The sequence below is a fragment of the Lygodium microphyllum genome, chromosome 24 (genome assembly GCF_053477565.2).
Source record: "Lygodium microphyllum isolate KBCC chromosome 24, Lygodium_microphyllum_v1.1.10, whole genome shotgun sequence".
NCBI classification, from domain to species: Eukaryota; Viridiplantae; Streptophyta; class Polypodiopsida; order Schizaeales; family Lygodiaceae; genus Lygodium; species Lygodium microphyllum.
The window spans coordinates 124,034,065-124,047,473 of record NC_141158.1 but is presented as its reverse complement, the minus strand read 5'-3'; the positions used below and the strand labels follow the sequence as shown (position 1 = coordinate 124,047,473).

The 13,409-nt window shown below is 40.7% G+C and overlaps 1 protein-coding gene and 1 pseudogene across 7 annotated transcripts in view; one reads left to right on the top strand and one right to left on the bottom strand.

Moving 5' to 3' along the window:
- Window positions 1–13,409, top strand: part of LOC148015611 (calcineurin B-like protein 3) — a 101,356-nt gene that overhangs the window by 27,655 nt on the left and 60,292 nt on the right. The gene's annotated exons all lie outside the window — the stretch shown is intronic.
- LOC148015612 (uncharacterized) lies at window positions 1,030–3,023 on the bottom strand (annotated as a pseudogene).

Sequence of the window (13,409 nt, the reverse complement as noted above, 5' to 3'; positions counted from 1 at the left end):
GGGCCCCACGAGCATCATGGGAAGCCGATGTGGATGCCGAAGTGGAAGCTCCATTGCTACGTTGTGAGGGCGAACAACAATACGGGCGCCGTGTACACAAGTGCGAGAGGGCCGCCGCTCTATCTCCTCGAGCTTCAAGTAAAGCTTCCTAAAGATTTGCTTCTCCTCTAAGTCTCTCTTGCGAGTCACACTTTTAAGTATGTAGCGAAGAGCTTGAGTGAATCCACATTTATCTATACATTTAAAGGATGAAAAACTTAGATTAATCAAATGAAACTTCTCTAAATATATTTCACAATCTGTGAATAAAGTTATGAACTACAAAGTATAAAAATTGGATATATGATACTTGTCTTTCCATAGACATCTTATGCATGTTACGTAGCATGTGTCAAGCTTATTATGAATTTTGGTGTGCACGAGGGAATAGGCGGATCAATTCCTCTCACATGCACCCAACGAACAATCCTAAACCATGTGAAGAAAATAGTTTAAACTTTAAACTTGCAAGTTGTAACTAGAATTAAATGAAAAAAGAGAAGGGATTTTTAAATTTGTGCAAGAATGCATAAGGCCACTCTTTGGAGGTGGGGCAATTGGTAGCCAAATGACCCCCACCAAAAAAGGGGCTTCACCAACAATTCCCACTTCCAACAAATGGTAGATTGAAAGCGGTGCCCCTTTGATTGCTATAATTGATGAGCTTTTGGAGGAAGGCACCATGGTGCCCTTCCGTCAAACCCTTTGGAAAAAAGGCATCACGATCAGTAAGGACATTGACATCCATGAAGAGAGAAGGTTTTTTGAAGTTGGGATGCAAGAGTATTGCAAACCCATGTATGGGTTGCTTCATTCACTCCCATCTTTCTTTATGAAAAAGAGAATATCATCTCTTTTAGGGATGGTATTGAAGATATCACGACAATAGGTATAAGATGATAGAGATTGAGAGGGAGAATTAGAGGTGAAATTTGAAAAGAGAGTGACACAATATGAATTATAGATTCTAAAACAAAAAAAAGGCATGAATCATTTTAAAAAATAAAAATAAAAACAATACCATAAAAAAGAGGTCTCCCCATCTAAGATGGTCGATGATTGTATTTCCTTGATCACATGCGCCATAAGATGATAGAGGAGGCCAATAGTAGCCCGCTCCATGTCCATCATGCGAAGCACCTTGTAGATGGGAGTGATGGCAATAACAATGCCTCTTACATCCATCCAAAATTCCTCCTTTAAGCAAAGCCTTTGAACAGCCTTTGCTTCCACTTGGCTTGATGTGGACACCCCTTCAAGCCATTGCTTAGATTCATCTGACATGACCGTTTTTTGTACCTTATTGCGAACATCATAGAGATGCTCAAGGAGAAGCCACCTAACTGTAAACCAAGTTTTCAAGGTCTTCTTCAACTCGAAGTCTGAGTAAAAGCGATAAATTGCAAGAACTCGGATGTTGGAGTTGACAAAGCCAACAATTGTGCAAGCATTGTTGACAATCCAGGCGACCCACTCCAACTTGGCTATATCTTTCATAAGTAGATCTAGACAATGTGTAGCGCATGGTGTCTATACTATGGAAAAAAACTCGGCCTCAAGTTTTCGCCCCATAGATGCACAATTTGAGGTGTTGTCCGTGACAACTTGCACCACATTTTGTGGCCCAACCTACAAGATTATACATGATGAAATTAGAATAAATTTGGGAGGCTAAAAGAAAAGAGAGATTACAAAATAATAACGGATTCAGAAGCATTACCTCAATGATGGCTTGCTGTATGTGCCGATACATGAACGAGCCCGTGGTTCTCCTTGCCCTTGTGCCTGCATCCATCGCTTGTAGGAAGTATGTGCTAAGTGGGCAAGAGACAAGGATGTTAATGATTCCCCTTTTTTTTGCGGTCACTCCATCCATCGGATAGTATAGAGCATCCATACTTCGCCCAACAAACTTGCTATTTCAAGCAAAGCCTTTGAATGGCCTTTGCTTCCACTTGGCTTGATGTGGACTGAGTCCCTTCAAGCCTCTCCTTAAACTCATCTGACATGACCGTTTTTTGTAGCTTATTGCGAATGTCATAGAGATGCTTGAGAAAAAGCCGCATGACCGCAAATTGAGTCTTCGAGGGCTTCTTCAACACCAAGTCCGAGTATGAGCAAGAAATTGCAAGAACTCGGACCTTGGAGTTGACAAAGCCAATGATTGTGCAAGCATTGTTGACAATCCTCGCGACCCACTCCAGCTTGCCTATATCTTGCCTAAGTAGATCTAGACAATATGTGGCATTTCTTTGTTGTTACTCTATCCATAGGATAGAATAGAGCATCCATACTTCGCCCAACCGGCACACATAGACTCAAGGGACTTATCAATCCTCTCTCTCTCTCCTCATCGAGTTCCTCGGTACACATATCATTGTATGTGACACCGTACCATCCCTTGCATGGACCAATGGTGGCAATGGCTTTCACCATCCGCTTCCATCGATGCACTTTGAGAATATGGAAAGAGAGATTGCACTCAATTATGGTGTGTGCAATCTTTGTTTCCGCTTGCCTTTGCCTCTCCTTGAGAAAGGAGAGAGGACTGGAAACTTGCCTTGTTGGTTGGCCAAGAGGGGCTTGTCCCCTGGGCATAGGTCCACCACTCGAATGGCTTTTTCTAGATGGGATAGAAGAGGCCCCTCCAATAGAGGAAACCGAGACAGTTGAAGAGGGATTGTCTTCCACATCGAGACATCATGATCGGGAGAGATCGCCTTCTCAATTACCCTTGGAAGGCCTTTGCATCGCTTCAATGGCAAGTATTTTCGACGACAATCTTCATAGACATCGTCAGGAATACCAGGGCATGGTGTGGCCTCCCCTCCTAATTTGCAAAGGTGGATTAGAAGGCGAGTGACGGATGAGATTTTGAGCTTTGGGCAATACTTGCATTGCCACTTGCAAGTGTTGGATTTCTCCTTCACTTATTTGAACTAGGCACAATGCAAGTGAAAGGCCTCAAGGAGAGGGGTTGCCATTGATGATGTATAGAGAGAGCCTAAAGGGTTACGGGTGGAGTGTGAGATGATTGAAGAAAGGAGTGGAAAGGGTAGAGAGCTTGAGGGAGTAGAGAGAGGCTAGAGCTTGATGGAGGAGGAGGTTGGAAGGGTTGAGAGGTTAAGGGAGGACTCGAGGAGAGCTTGAGAGTAGGAAGGATGGAGAGCTTGAAAGGAGGAGGAGGGGTGAACTTGAAAGGATGAATGAGATGGTGGGGAGGGGAGATTTTTATAGAAAGGCAAGAGTGTTTTGGGGCTTAGGGTTGAGAGAGAGAGAGAGAGAGAGAGAGAGAGAGAGAGAGAGAGAGAGAGAGATTTCAAATTCTCTAATTTGTAGGGTGGGGGAGAGGATGGTTGCATTGTGCCATTCATTGTGTGTATATGAGAGAGAGGGATGGATGAGATTTGAATGATGAGAGAGGGAGACGGAAGGAGAGAGAGTTTTTAAACTTGTTAGTTTAAAATTTTAATATTTAATCTTTTCTCTTAGAGTCTTTCTGTGAGAGAAAGAAAAGAATAGAGAGAAAGAAAAGAAGAATAGAGAAGATTCAAGAAAGAAAAGGAGTGGGGTTTTTTGAGGTGAGGTGAGGTGGGGCGGGTGGAGCAGGGTTTTTTAAGGGGGGGATGAGCCGTGTCGTTGGGGGGGGGGTGTGCCATGTCGTGGGTGGGGCTTGTATGGAGTGGGGTTTTTTGAGGGGGAGGGGGGGGGGGGGGGGTGCCATGGTTTTCCTTCTGGACTGCACTTGATGGGACAGAACAAGCAATGATTTGGAGGCTGGCAGACTGTGTCACATTGAGTCTTGGGGACAGTTGTAGGAGGCAATTTGCAGTTGTCAACTGGCAAGCTGCATCAGATTGGGAACATGTATAGGCAACTTCACAGACAAATAACATGGCTGTAGCCGGCGTTTAAAACTCAGCTGGTTTTAGTCAAGTGATGAGCAGGCTGAGATGATCTGCATGACAAGAGATTCTTGGTAGTCAAGTAGGGCTGAAGGTGCGTGAGAGATGCCCAAACACATGCTTTGATTCTTATCAAGAGGTAGGTTATTCCACACATTTGGTCATGCAACATGGCCAATGATGCTTGGGATAAACTTGCTTCTTTGTATTAGGTGCAGAAATCGGCTTGTGTAGCCTACTTGTGTAACCAGCTTGAGATGGAGCACGTGATAGAGGGTGATTCAGCGGATGTCCACGTTACATGAGTAAAGGATATAACAAAGCAGCTTGCAAACATTGATGAGATGATTCCTAATGTTTTTCTTGTTTCTACAGTCTTGGTTGGCCTACTTGAGTCTTATTAGAGTTTTGCCGCTACACTTTGCTTGTGTGCAAAAGGAGATGCTGATGCATACACTTTTGATGCCTTGGTGTCATTATTATTATAAGAGGAGCAATTGTTAGGAGGATGTGTATCTTTAATGCTTAGCTTTGGTATTATTAAGTTGTGCATATATGAACTGCAAGTCAGTGAAGTCATGGTGACAACCTAAGTAACCCCAAGTGAACATTGGGTGACATTGGCAAAAGCTGTATAAAGGTATGCTAGACAAGTACTTGTGGGTACTTGGTGTTAGTTTAGATCTAGGCCGTTGATTGGGCCATTTAATGTCGAGTGTGACATTGTGGGACATGCATTAATGATTAATTAATAAATTAATGCTAGGCCAAGGCCAATTACCATTGGGACCATTGAATGTCCCATGAGGACTAGCATGTTAATTGTGAATGTGCACTAGCTAGTTCTTGGGCAGGGTCTTTAATTATCAGAATCTAAATTCTGAAAACAAAATAATTAAAGTTGAAAATTACAATTAGAATGCTGCCAAGTGGCAAAAGAGGTTGCCACTTGTCAAATTTACCCATGCAAGCTAAGAGAAGGCTATTTGGGGATTGGTGTTGAGCTAAGAAATGCATTACATTCTAAGTAGCCTCTTAAACATCCCCAAATCATGCTTATTTAATGAAAAATGCAGAAATTGTGTATGCTTTGAGAGAGTTTCAATGAAGTCCTAATTTGGGAGGGTTCATCCACATCTATAAATACATAGGCTGCCCCCATTCAGTCTTCATCCTTTTGTGCAAATTTCTCACTCTATGGTGCAGATTTTACTGTCGAGCCATCACCGATTGCAGCCCATCACTATCGAGCCCTAGGCGCGGCCGTTTCCAGCCATTACCCTTTTGTTTGGAGGTCTCCATTTGCTGCATCATCATAGCACCCAAACAACTTGTGTTTTCAGCATCTGGTTCTAGGTGATAGGATATTGCCTTCTCTCCCACCAGGTGACTGTTGAAATACTTGTGTTTTTGCTGTCCAATAGGCTGCCTACATTAGCAAAAAACTCTCCTATTGTTTCCTGATAGTTCTCTGCCTTGGGTGATCAGTCTTTAGGTTTCTCTAGTGGTACACTGATGCGTTTGCTAGATTTCAGCCTGTGATTGTTGTGTTTTGGTGACCAGCATGATGCCCTTCATTATTCAGCACTCTCATCTCCAAGTGGTGGTTACAATACTTGGGATTCGTCTCCGATGGACATGACTCTTGGACACTATTGATGTGCTCTACCCTTGAGTACTCTGCATGCTTTTCATCCATTTACATTTTTCATTTACTTGAGAGTTGTGTTCTTTCTCTCACCTCCTACTTTTATTTATTTTTGTGTTTGAGTTTTGAGTTTTGCACGTTTGTGTCTATATTGTTGTGTTTCTCTCGTGGTCATACACTCTTGTGTTTCCTTAGTGCAAACCCTAGCAACTACTCCATAGTTTTCTTCACATGGTATGAGAGTCGATGCTCTTGTAAAGATTATCATGCGAATATTGTGGAGTGCTAGGTTTTGTGCGAGGCACACGAACGACTCATAACCAAATCACAATGTCTTAGTCACCTTTTTCTTGGGATCCCATGATGTCTTATTAGGCTTCTCCATCACTGGAAATTGTGAGGAGGCATTATGGACTCCGCGAGGAAGACGACACCCCACCTTTACCTTCACCTTCACCTTATTTGGTTTCCTTGTTCTAGATTTTAGTCTCATATTATATTTCTTTCTTTTTCATTCCAAAACCTTGGATTACACTCCACATGGGTATTCTCTACATTGGGAGTTGAAACTCTAGTTTCCACTCTTAACACATTCTCATTCTCCATTCCATACACTGTTCTACTAGTTCACATCACGATGCATTGCTATAGGATATGCTACCCTTTAACACCATCCACTCACTCTTATCGCCTCTTTGCACCATGGGGCTTCGTTATAGGGAATCCCACTTTTTAACATGGTTCCCTTCACGTTCTTGCCAGTGAGCACATCATTTCTCCTTGGGGCTGCTGTGATGAGCATTCTTTGAGCTCTCAGATTCAAGGATTTCCATCCTCTGCTTATATTGTGTCATCACACTTTATGTGGGTCACTCCTATGTAGGGATTCCCATTCTCTACTCCATGTGCCCCTCTCTCTCCACCATGGATTCCCCTTCTTCAGAAGGAACCAAAGAAACAAAACCCATTTGGCAACAACTTCCTAAGAAGAATAGGTTTTGCCTACATTGCTCGAGATCGGGTCATTTGGACAAGGAGTGTCGTACCCAGGCCTATGTTCTTCCTCCTAAGATACCTCAACAAATCGTTGCGATTGCCTCCATTAGGGCTAGGCATCTTGCTATTGTCACATCTGCTCCTTCGGACCTAGCAGCTGCTAAGTTGTTGGATGTGTAGTATGTGGACAACCTCAGTGGAAAGTTTTTTTCTATACTCTTGAGGGACTGACTGATTGGATTGTGAGTATTGATCCCATTGCTCTTTACGCATCCACCTCCCTTTAGGACTGCCTCCCCACCTCTCTAGGTTTTTTATTGGGTGGCAAAGACATGCATTGGGCCCATAGAGTGTTGTCCTTAGATTTTCATTCTTATGTTTTTCCGTTGCATTCACACACACACACACACACACACACACACACACACACACACACATTTGCATCCTTGCATTGTTTCTTCGGTTAGTTTTTCATTTTCCTTTGTTTTGTCGTTTGAAGTTGATTCCTGTGCTTGTAGATCTTCATCTCTTTTGTAGGGTTTTGTTTTCAGTGTAGGGCTAATATGTAGGTTTGCATCAGTTCTACCTAGGCTAGAGACTTGGGATGTGTGTCATTCAATTCATAGTTTCATCATCCTAGGAGTTTTGCTATTTTTCCAACACAGAGGCTTCCCCTTCTGAGGTTATTGCACTATGTGTCATACGGTTAGCTCATTATGCATATGGCAATAACCATGGCCACTCTTTCATTCTTTTTGTAGATGACTTTGCCAATGCCTTGATATAGGAGGATGTTCCCTGCCACTTTTTCCATTTCCCTCTAAATTATATGTTGATGTCAATGCAATCTTGATACCCTATTAAGAGAAGAAGTAATGAGCCTCATTTGCATCAAGCTCCCCTCTATCTACACTGATCTTACCTATATAGCCATAGTGACAAGACTTTTTCCAATATAAATTTGCATGCACTTGTTGTCTTAATGCTCAAGGCTCTCTCTTCCACCTAATTAGTCAAATATGTGTGCACAAGCACGATATATCTCATCTGCCAAAGTCTTGTAGGCATGGTAAAAAAATCAACCACCCACTTATAATGAGTTGATAAAGGATAAGTTGGCTACCAACAATCTTTGTGCTTCACTGATGAATATATCTGGCAAGTACAACATGATTTAATCAACTTTGAAACAAATTTATACAATTATTTGATATTGTTTTGGGCGACCTGTCTTGCCCAGTTCAACCTATTGATGTGATGAATAACAATTCTGTGATTAATGATGGTCCATTATTTGAACAATGGAAAATTGATCATAGTGATTGGATTCGTCATGACAAAGCGGCTCCTCGTTATATATTGTCTGCACTTCGTGACTCACTTATATTGGATGTCTTTCATCTGGAAACCTCTCATGCTATTTGGAAGTATCTTATCTCAACGTCTGACAAGAAATCGGTCACCAAAATTTTATATCTCCAAACTTGTTTGAAGAATCTTCAATATAAGGTTGGTACTTCTATGCACTCTCATATCAAGGCTTTTAAAGATATTATCAATCAGCTTGGTGCTGCCGGCGCTCCTGTTACTAAAAATCAGATTGTTACTCAACTTCTTCATACCATCAAAGATCCTTTATATGACAATGTCATCAATATTTTGTCTAACAAGGATGATATCCACTTTGACAAAGCATGTATATCTCTTATTGAATATTCTCAACGTCATGAGCATCATTTGAAAAAATCTGATGCTGTTTTGGTCACTCGCGAACGAAGGGATTTTGATGCTACTTTTATTGCTCGCAAGCGTCACGCTTCACGTTTTCAGCAGGGTGGACGCCCTAATCAAGGTAGTAAATCTTCTCATTTTGCTTATCCTAACAAACATTGCTCTTATTGTGATAAGAAAGGCCATGTGGCTTCTTATTGCTCGGCACGTCAATATGATGAGGAGCATGGAGTTACTACAAAGCAACCTCGCTCGCCCAAAAGTTTTCCTCCTTGTGATTATTGTGCACATACAGATCATCCATCTCGTCATTGTTATAAATGCAGATATGATGAAGAACGTTCTCGAGCTTATATTGTTCAACAAACTACAACTGATGATGATCATGCTCATCAGGAGCTCAATTCCGTCCATCATGATATCTCTCTAGAAAAGGTACTTCATGTTCATGATGGTTCTCTATTCATCGTTGATTTAGGTGCCACTGGAAACATGACATACCAATCGCAGTGGCTTCACAATTATCATTCTCTTCCTATCAAGAAGTTTGTTTACCTTGCGGATGATACGAGTTGTCAAGTCAAAGGAGTGGGTGATTTATATCTGGGGACTATTTCATCCACTAGAATATTAAGAGTTCTTCATGTTCCAGATTTGCAAAGAGATCTTCTTTCTGTTGCTCGTCTAGTTGATCTTGGTTTGTTTGTTGGCTTTGATCATAATCAATGTCGTATAGAGAAAGACGGGCATACTATAGCAGTGGCTTCATGGTAATCTATTTGAGCTATCATTGAACGATACAGTTGCAAATGTTGTTACTGCCCCTGGAGATGCACATTGCAAATTATGGCATCAACGATTTGCACACTCCGAGTTTGCCAAAATTCTTGATCTTCATCATCATGGTCTTGTGCAAGGTATGGATCTTAAATCTCATCCACGTATGGGAATATGTGAGTACTGTGCACTTGGAAAACACCATCGTTCGCCTTTCCACACTTCTACTTCATCACATTCCTGTGCTCTCTTGGATTTGGTTCATACCGATATTTGCGGTCCTTTTCCTACCTCAAAGTCTCAATATCGATATTTTATAACTTTCATTGATGATTTCTCACGGTACACACATGTCTATCTTCTTCGACACAAGTCTGAGGCTTTATCTATATTTAAACAATACAAGATATGTAATATTTCTATTGATAATATTTCTAAAACTGTGTGATACTCATGCAAGGGAATGCCGTCATTGAATAACCGGACGGTGCGATTATACAAACTCTATTTAGCATAAACATAGGAACCGAATATCCTCATATGAACCTCCTCTTCGGAGGAGGTCAAGAGGATAAGGATTAAATTATGACATCTCTCTTGATGCTATCATGGCGGTGCTTTCTATCTTGTTCTTCCAATTGGGATGCTTCCTTACATCATGGTTCTTGGTACCACATGAAGACCGACATTTGGCTCCTCTTCCTTCTTTGGCATTGACATCCAAAGTTGAGAGGGGTTTCCTATGTTTCTTGGTATTCTATAGGTTTTGGTACTTGTCTCTCAACATTGGCGTTTCATGCCCTATTGTATCTCCTCCGTTTGCATTGCATGATTTCATTATCTTTGGAAAGGGGGCTTGGGCAAGTGAACAGTTTGCCCGTGAGGGACATTGTCCAACTGGCACCTGCTGCATGTGCATTTCACATGATGTAGCATATTCACTATGCAAAGTATCACTAGATGGATCCTAAGCTGTTTCCATCGGCGGTTAGCACGCCACACCACGGTTACTTCATCACCTTCACTCTTCATTGATACCCTCGAGTGGATGGATAGCTTGTTTGTTTTGTGATAGGTTGGACCTAACCACTTCTACTCATTCTCTGTCTTGTATGGTATAGTTACTTGATTAATCAACTGCAAATAATCTCTTAACACACAATTTTTAATTGAAAAAAAACAACAAAATAAAGTTCAATATGGTTCCTTTTGCCAATGCAGGACTTGGTAGGCCATTGGGAAGCCGATCCGTACTCTTTTTTTGACGCCGTTCTCTCTTGGGTGACCACTTGGACTCTCTTGGTAAGATAACCATCGCCTTTGTATTCTTAGTATGCCGGTGGGTAGCCACCGTGCATCCCTTTGTCCAATACCCTTGCTACTTTGGGATGGGACGCCTTGGGCAAACATGGGTTGACCTTTCTTTCCAGACCTGTTTTGGGCTTGAGAGGGAACGTTGAGCAAAGAAGTGCATTACATGATGATTACTCTCTTAAATAGCCCCAAAACATACTTATTTAATGAAAAATGCAGAAATGGTTCGCGATTCGAGAGTGTTTTATTGAAACCCTAATTTGGGAGGGTCCATCCATAACTATAAATAGACAGGCTGCCCCGATTCAATCTTTATCCTTTTGTGCATGTTTCTCACTCTACCGTACAGATTTCAGCCACAACCACTTGTCATTTGTTGTCCAGCCATCACCAATTCTAGCCCATCACTATCCAGCTCTAGGCTGTCTATTTTCAGCCATCACGGTGTTGTTTGGAGGTCTCCATCCACCATGTCATCATAGCACCTAATTAGCTCATATTTTCAGCATCTGGTGCCAGGTGACAAGTTGCTGCCATCTCTCCCACTAGGCAACCGTTGCAATACTTGTGTTTTTGCTGTTGAGCAGGCTGTCTACATCAACAAACGTCTCTCGTGTTGTTGCTTGATAAAACTTTGCCTCAGCTGATCGAATTTTAGCCTTCTTTGGTAGTGCACTGCTGCCCTTACTAGATTTCAGCCTCTAACTATTATGTTCTGGTGACCACTGTGCTGCCCTTCATTATTTAACACTCCTAGCTTCCAAGTGTCTTGTTTTGGTGACCAACCTGCTGCCCTTTATTACTTAGCACTCTCTCATCTCTGACTAATCATTTCTTAATGCCCTATGCCCTAATTCTAGAGGAACTCTCTAGGGTTGGAACTCTTGCTACAATGATTTCAATGCCGAGTATCCTCTCATAGAAATGGCTAAAGAGGAGGCAGTGAAGCACCCAAGCTATTAGAGATTATTAAGAGAGGTTTTCGTTAAGGATTCAAATCCAAAACTCAAGACTAAGTATCAAGATTTTTCCATAAAGGAGGAGCTTGCCTATTTCATGACAAGACTATGTATTTCTGCAAGTTAGGAACTCAAAAGAAAAATAATATGGGAAGCTCACGATTCTCCACATTTTCGGGTCATCTTGGTTATGCTAGGACTCTTAATACTTAGAGTACTTGGGATTTGTCTCTGGTGGATGTCACTTTGACCCTATTGCTCTGCCCTTGGATACCCTATACACTTTTTATTCATTTATAGTTTTTATTTACTACAAAGTTGTGTTCTTTTTCTCTCCTCCTACTTGTGTTTGTTTTTGTATATGAGTTTTGAGTTTTGCTTTTAAGGTTTGAGTTTTGCACATCTATATTTGTATTGTTGTGCTTTTGTTATGGTCGTACACTCTGTGTTTCCTTGGTTCAAATTCTAGCAGCTACTGCATAGTTTTCTTCATAGTTGGTTGAGGGTCATTCCATCCATTTTGAAGCTTGACGAGAGTGAGGAGATATGAGACGGGTTGCTACAACAAGCATCAGTTAAAATAAGCCAATTCTGCTCGAGAGAGGTGGCTGATCATACGCTGATAGGATAAGATTACTAAGTTTCCTGTAAGTGCTGGAAACGAATGTGAGGATGAGAATACTTTGAACTTAACCAACTCTATCAATTATCACCATGAGAATTGAGAGAGAGAGAGAGAGAGAGAGAGAGAGAGAGAGAGAGAGAGAGAGGGGGAGAGAGGACACCATGTTCTCCCCCTATATAGAAATTTATTGAAATAGACCATGGATACCAAAAGTGTCCAAACCATCTACAAAAGAGTTGATTTGCTGCAATTCTGAAAATTAGGATCTCTAATTTCAGGAAACTAAGGGTAATAAGCTGATTTTTTTTCTTTAGTGCTTGGATTAGTTCAATGAGAATACAAAGTAGAGCTTGAAATTTAGTATGAGAGCTTATTTCAATGAAAAGAGAGACCTCCAATATATAGATGTGGGGCTTGGGTGCTCAAATGTGGAAAGTAGAGGCTATACATAGGAAATATTTACTGAAAATGAGAAGTGTAGGGATACATCTTTTCGAAATATCACATGTTTTATTTTCGAAACCACATGTCACTTTTCTAAAGAAAGAAGCTTTCAAATCTTATACTCTAAAATCTCTCTAATGGTTAAGATTTTGAGATAGCTGGTGAAGACAAAATTGTTACTTGCAAAATTTTGAAGCCCTTGATGTAAACAAAATTTCCATTTAAGCAATTTTCAAAAACAGTAATCTCCTAAATTTTACGAGTTGCCACATTAGCTTTTGGAAAGCTTCATTATATGGATTCACCGGTTTATGATTTGTTTCTTTGATCATGAGTATCTGATTTTACTTTCTGAAACCACTCATTATATAGACTTCTAGTCAATGCGACTTTTTGAGTGCAAAAGTCTTAGTCATCTGATCTTTTTGGTCAATCTGACCGCTCGACTAAATTTTTTTTTCTCTTGGGGATCTCATCAATGACGATCGAAGTATAGTTATAGGGCATTCTAGCCATTTGTCACCCTTAAATTAAAATATGAACATTTAATCATATATGTTTTTAATCAATGTGACTATCTGAGTGTAAAAGTCTTAGTTATCTGATCCTTCTGGCTAATCTGACCGCTCGACTAAATTTTTTTATTTCTCTTGGAGATCTTGTTAATGATGAATGAAGTATAATTATAGGGTATTCTAGCTATTTGCTACTTTTAATAGAAAGATGAACATTTAATCGTATTTTGAAATACTTAAATAATACAAATCGCCTTTGAAACTAGTACATAAGCATCAAATTAATTTGAAATCATTTGAGCCAATATGTCGTGGTAATAATTAATATAGAAAATGTTTGTTACCTCTCTTCCTCTCGAAATCTGTCTTTCCTCAAGATGTTGCTTGAAGTATTTCTGATTGTATAGCTTCTTTATAAATTGCAAGTATTTTTGGATAGTCTTTAAAATACTCTTA